The sequence below is a fragment of the Piliocolobus tephrosceles genome, chromosome 1, assembly GCF_002776525.5.
Source record: "Piliocolobus tephrosceles isolate RC106 chromosome 1, ASM277652v3, whole genome shotgun sequence".
Taxonomy (NCBI): Eukaryota; Metazoa; Chordata; class Mammalia; order Primates; family Cercopithecidae; genus Piliocolobus; species Piliocolobus tephrosceles.
This window is the reverse complement of record NC_045434.1, coordinates 214,014,624-214,021,337: the sequence shown is the minus strand read 5'-3', so window position 1 is coordinate 214,021,337 and position 6,714 is coordinate 214,014,624.

The window sequence follows — 6,714 nt, the reverse complement described above, 5'->3', positions numbered from 1 at the left end:
CCATGTTGGTCAAGCTAGTCTCGAACTCCCAACCTCCGGTGATCCCTCTGGCTCTACCTGTGACCTCATGTGCCCTCCACTGGGGCCCCCACAGAGTCCAGAGCTGTCCCTGACAGCTCTCCTCCCTCCCCGAGCTCCATCCCAGGGCTTCTCACTGCCCTGACAGCAGCCCTGCCTGGAGCCATCAGTCCCCTCTGCAGCATTCCTGTCTCCATTCTCTCGTTACCACGTACCCCTATTTTTCTAAGAAATAGTTTATTTTCTCTCTCTCTCTCCTTTTCTCATTCCTCTGGTTCCCCACTTCCTACTTAGCCCTTTAAAATGCAAGTATAGCTTTTTTTTTTTTTTTTTTTTTTTAATAGAGGGCAAGTTCCTCTACCTCTGTGCTCCAAGACTCCTCAAGAGTTAATAGTCGGTTTACAAACCAAAGCAGGCCTGCTACGGAACTCTCACCTCTCACCGTCTAGGAGGTTGCCTCGGAACTCCCTCCCGCTAAGAGATGTGAGAGATATGGGTCTCTCTCCTACCTGGCTACCTGGGGAGTTTTTTGACCTAGCCCTGCCCATGAAGTCACCGGCAGTCACTAGCTCAACCGCCTAGTAGATAAAGCACTAGATCTAGCCTGCAGACCACGACCGGCCCTGCTCGCTTCCTCCCTTGCCTTTTAAAAGTGCCGTCTTTCTGCTCCAAAAGTGAAGCGGGACACTTAAGGCAGGACACCTGTATTTCTTCCCCTAAGCTAGCTTTGGGATAAATCACTCTCTTTATACCAGACCTTGCTCTTGTTAATTGGAGTCTGCAAGTGAGTAACTAACCCGCGTTTCAGCTGCACCCTCCCTGCAGTCAGGGAGCGCTTTCTAAAAGGCAAATCCAATCACACCTCTTCACTGGCTTCCCAGGGACCACACGTTAAAATCGAAGCTGCTACTGCTGCTTCCTCTTTTTTTTTTTTTTTTTTTAAGAGAATCTCACTATGTTGCCCAGGCTGGTTTTGAACTCCAGTCCTCAAGGGATCCTGCTACTTTGGCCTCCCAAAATGCTGGGATTACAGGTGTGAGCCACTGCTTCTGACTAAAATCTGAGTTTCTTAATATAACTTATCAAATCTGCCTCTCTGTTCCGTGCTCACTCTGTAGCTTCCCTCCCCTCTCCTCAATCCCAGCCCCAACCCTCCCTCCCATGTGCCCGGGCCTGTGGTTCCTTCTGAGCAGCACACTGCCTGGACAGGCATTGCCTCCTCTGCATCCCGTCCTCCCTCCCTCCCACCCCTCCCAGCGGAGCTCCCTGGTGTACAGCTGCCCCTTCCCCTGCTTTCCCCCACCTCCCGCCCCTGTGAGCTCCAGGAGGGCAGCTGCTCTCACTTCCCTTTTACAGTCCATCCACAGTGCTTGGTGCCTGGTGGCGCTGTGTTGAATGAAGAGTCCTCTTAGAGAAAGCATCTTGGACCCTAATATGGATCTTACCAGGTTGGACATGCCATTCCCCTGGAATGAAAGTTCCCAGCTGGGAAGTGAGTTTTATCCTTGTGCTTGTGTCCTGATGTGGTTCCTGGTGTAGAATAGACACCTGGATGGTTGCTAGTTCAGTGAAGGAGTCATTTGGATCCCGTAGTCAGCGTCTTCAATGAATGTCTCAGAATCTGCCTCTTCAATGAATTTGGAAAAGGTGTTTGAAAGGCTTCAATGGCTTAGTGAATTTTAAATACAGCTATCTGAATCAATATTGATGTAAAAACAGGGTTTTTTTTGTTTTTTTTTTTGGGGGGGTTTTTTTTGAAACAAGGTCTCACGTTGTCATCCAGGCTGGAGGGCAGTGGTACATTCATGGCTTACTGCAGCTCAACCTCCTGTGCTCAAGTGATCCTCCCACCTCAGCCTCCCAAGTAGCTGGAACTACAGGCATGGGCCATCATGCCTAGTTAATTTTTTGTATTTTTGGTAGAGATGGGGTTTCACCATGTTGCCCAAGCCGGGAAAACAGCATTCTTTTTTTTGTTTCCTTCTTGAGACAGAGTCTCACTCTGTCTCTCAGGCTGAAGTGCAGTGGCGTGATCTCGGCTCACTGCCACCTCCACCTCTTAGACTCAAGTGATTCTCGTGCTTCAGTCTCCTGAGTAGCTGGTATTACCGGCGTGTGGCACCATGCCTGGCTAATTTTTGTATTTTTAGTAGAGATGAGGTTTCACCATGTTTGCCAGGCTGGTCTTGAACTCTTGGCCTCACGTGATCCACCCGCCTCAGCCTCCCAAAGTGCTGGGATTACAGGTGTGAGCCACCACACCCGATCAACAGCACTCATTTTTATATGACTAATAAGTCAATTATTGGAAGGAAAAGGAATCTCATACTGGAAATCTTTAGCGTCCTTCGGCACTAAAGCCTAAGATTCCATCGTTAAAAAGCATAGCAGCTTATTTCATGATTAGGCTTTATGATTTGATGTTGCAATAGTTATAAAAAGCTTTTTAAAATAAGGTCTTTTTTCTTATTCTTTTTTTTTTTTTTTTCTGTGAACATCATAGATTCGTGTCTTATTAGAGAGTCCTTTAAATAAAAACTCTGATAAAGATCACTCTCCAAGTCCTACCACACACGGCATACGTAACCTGCCCTAGCTGCAGTGGGCACCTCTCACCCACGGATGGAAACATCTTCCCGTGGGGGAAGGCGCCCACTTTAGTAGTCATCAGCCCCTCGCATCAAAACTTTCCATCAGAGTGATATCTTCCACTCAAGAAAAAAAATCAAAACTTTCTTCTGAAAAAAACCTGAGCTTGTTCTTAGCATTTAGAAAATGATTTATAATTTGTATATCCCTAAATATGCTAATTTATTTTTAATCATAGAAATTTACATTGATTTCTATGAAACCTAACTATGGAACTTCCTAAATTAAACCCAGAAGGGGATCGTTTTATTCCGTCTCAATGTTCCTTCCTTATTAACTGTCATTTCGGGGGAGCAGTGGCTCCCATGCCAAGTTCCTGTGTTTTTCATTTATAGCTTTTGCACATGATACCAGAATAGGCTATGATAAAAATATCGCAGGCTGTATCATAAACACAGCCTCCTTTACCCACAGAATAAACTGTGGATTTTTGGTTTGTAATCGAAGACACATGAGAGGCTCGCTCAGTTATCTTGGATGTCCTAATTCTGTGGGGCATGACCAGTCTCTTTCTGTTTGAGGATAGTGAACAGCAGGTAATTAAACACCATGTGTCCAGAGCCAAGAGGAGAAAGCACTTTAGAACTTACAGCATCATGATTTGGAAAGACAAAAAAATTCACACCTAGCTTTGTTCCTGAAATGGCGCCAGTATACTTCCTAAGCTTTGCTTTGCCTACTATTTGGAAATAATTGTACGGCCAGTAATTGTTCTCTTATTCTTATTGGAACACCAGATGACTTAATTCTGTGAAACTGTCAACTCTCCCTAAATTGACCTGTAGATTTAATGAAATTCCAATCCAAATCTTTTCAAATTCAGCTTCTAAAATTCATATTGAAGAACAAAGAACCAAGAATAACAACTTTGGTTATTCAAAGAACCAAAGAATAACCAAGACATTTCTTTTTTTTTTTTTTTTTTTTTTCTGAGACAGAGTCTCGCTCTGTCACCCAGGCTGGAGTACAGTGGCACAATCTCGGCTCACTGAACCTCCATCCCCTGGGTTCAAGCAATTGTCCTGTCTCAGCCTCCCAAATAGCTGGGATTACAGGTACGTGCCACCACACCTGGCTAATTTTTGTAGTTTTTAGTAGAGACGGGGTTTCACCATGTTGGCCAGGTTGGTCGCAACCTCCTGACCTCAGGTGATCCACCCACATCGGCCTCCCAAAGTGCTGGGATTACAGGCGTGAGCTATCATGCCTGGCCTAGCTAAGACATTTCTGAAGTAGAAAAAAAAGGTGGAGGGAGATGTCCTACCAGATATCAAGAGCTGTTACAAAGTTATTGTAATAAACACAGTGTGATATTGGCACAGGATAGACAAATTGACAATGGAACAGAACGGGGAGCCCAGAAGCAGACCTGTGGCCATATGGAAACTTGATGGATGGTAGATGAGATTGCAGACCCATAGGAAAAGGATGAAGCACTGAACATATGGTGCAGGGACTAGTGGTTACCTATATGCAAGACATGGAATCAGATCACTACCTCCCAACAGGCACAAAAGCCAATTCCTGATATGTTAGATTTAAAGATGAAAGACAAAACTCAAAACTTTTGGAATAAAATGTGAGCAAACATCTTTATAGTATTGGGGCAGAAAAGGATTTCTTTAGCCAGGCCGGAAAAATTATTAACCTTATGAGAAAACAGTTATAAATTTAACCATATCAAATGAAGAACTTTTTGATTACTACCAGAAAGACAAAGAAAGACACCATTAATTAGAGAAAAACAGGAGGGGTGCGGTGGCTCATGTCTGCAATTCCAGCACTTTGGAAGGCTGAGAGGGGAGGATCACTTGAGCTCAGGAGTTCAAGACCAGCCTGGGCAACATAGTGAAACCTCACCTCTACTAAAAATAAAAATAAAAAATAATTTTATAAAAATTTTTAAAAAGGGAAAAATAAATAAAAAAATAAATTACAAAGGATATTATATATATATATATGTTTTTTTTTTTTTTTTTTGAGACAGAATTTCACTCTTGTCACCCAGGCTGGAGTGCAATGGCACAATCTTGGCTCGCTGCAACCTCTGCCTCCTGGGTTCAAGCGATTCTCCTGCCTCAGCCTCTGGAGCAGGTGGGGTTACAGCCGCCTGCCACCATATCCAGCTAATTTTTGTATTTGTTTAGTAGAGACAGGGTTTCACCGTGTTGGCCAGGCTGGTTTTGAACTCCTGACCTAGATGATCCACTCACCTCGGCCCCCCAAGGTGCTGGGATTACAGGCGTGAGCCATCATGCCCAGCCACAAAAGAGATATTTTTTAACACATATAACTGACCAAAGATTATTATCTAGAATACAAAAAGACCTTTTAGGAATCAGGACAAACAACCACATTTGGGTTTGTTTGTTTGTTTTCTGAGAAAAGGTCTTTCTCTGTTGCCCAGGCTGAAGTGTAGTGATATAGTCCCGGCTCACTGCAACCTCTGCCTCCCAGACTCAAGCAAGTCTCCTGAATAGCTGGGACTACAGGTTCACACCACTGCACCTGGCTAATTTTTGTATTTTTTGTAGACAGGGTTTCATTCAAACATGAGGTTTCACCATGTTTGCCAGGCTGGTCTCGAACTCTTGGCCTCATGTGATCCACCCGCCAAGGCTGGTCTCAAACTCCTGGGCTCAAGTGGTCTGCCCACCTCGGCCTCCCAAACAGCTGGGACTACAGGCATGAGCCGCTGCACCCGGCCCCAAGTTTTTTTTTTTCAAATGGGCAAAAAAGCATGAGCAAGCATTTTATTTAAAAAATAAACACAAATGGTATATAAATATGTGACAAGGTACTCATCAGTAACCAAGCAAATGCAAACTAAGACCACAGTGAGATCTCATTTTGTACTCACTGGCTTGGCAAAATTAAGGGCACCTGATAGTACCAGAGGGTGGCAAGGATGTGGATCGATGGGATACTTACATGACACTTATATGACTGACGGGGGTACATTAGGACAGCCACTTGGAAAAGCAATTTGTTACTGCAGTAGACTATTGTTCAGAAATATTTTCTCCTCCCCCCTATTTAAAGATTATACTTTTCTGCCCTATTGATGCCTGGCTAGGCTGTGTGATTTGCTCTAAAGGTTACAGTAGCCAGGCGCGGTGGCTCAAGCCTGTAATCCCAGCACTTTGGGAGGCCGAGACGGGTGGATCACGTGGATCATGAGGTCAGGAGATCGAGACCATCCTGGCCTTTCACCATCCTGGTGAAAAATACAAAAAACTAGCCGGGCGAGGTGGCGGGCGCCTGTAGTCCCAGCTACTCGGGATGCTGAGGCAGGAGAATGGTGTAAACCCGGGAGGCGGAGCTTGCAGTGAACCGAGATCGTGCCACTGCACTCCAGCCCGGGCGACAGAGCGAGACTCAATCTCAAAAAAAAAAAAAAGGTTCCAGTAGAACCAACTAAATAGGAGCAGAAGTGACAGATATCCATTTGCCATGTGATGGCCAATGTTCCAAATAGAAGCTGCTCCCTCCACCTAAATCCCAGAGTGAAATAACATGGGACAGAGGCATGGCAAGCTTGCAATAGGCATGTCATACAAAAGTGTAAGAAATGGCCAGGCACGGTGGCTCACGCCTGTAATCCAGCACTTTGGGAGGCCAAGGTGGGCAGATCACCTAAGGTCAGGAGTTTGAGACCAGCCTGGCCAACACGGTGAAACCCCGTCTCTACTAAAAATACACAAATTAGCCGGGTGCAGTGGCATGGGCCTGTAGTCCCAGCTACTCAGGAAGCTGAGGCAGGGAGATCACTTGAACCCGGGAGGCAGAAGTTGCAGTGAGCCAAGATCGCACCACTGCACTCCAGCCTGGGAGACAGAGTGAGACACTGTCTCAAAAAAAAAAAAAAAAAAGAAAGAGAGAAAGAAAAAGAAATGCACCTTTGTTGTTTTGTTGTAATCTATTAAGAGTTGGGGAATTATTTGTTATTTCTGCATAACTTAGCATGTCCTAACTGATATAGGCACCAGCTTGTAAAGTTGAGCATCACATGCCCTAAGACCCGGCCTTCCATTTTTAGAAACTTTC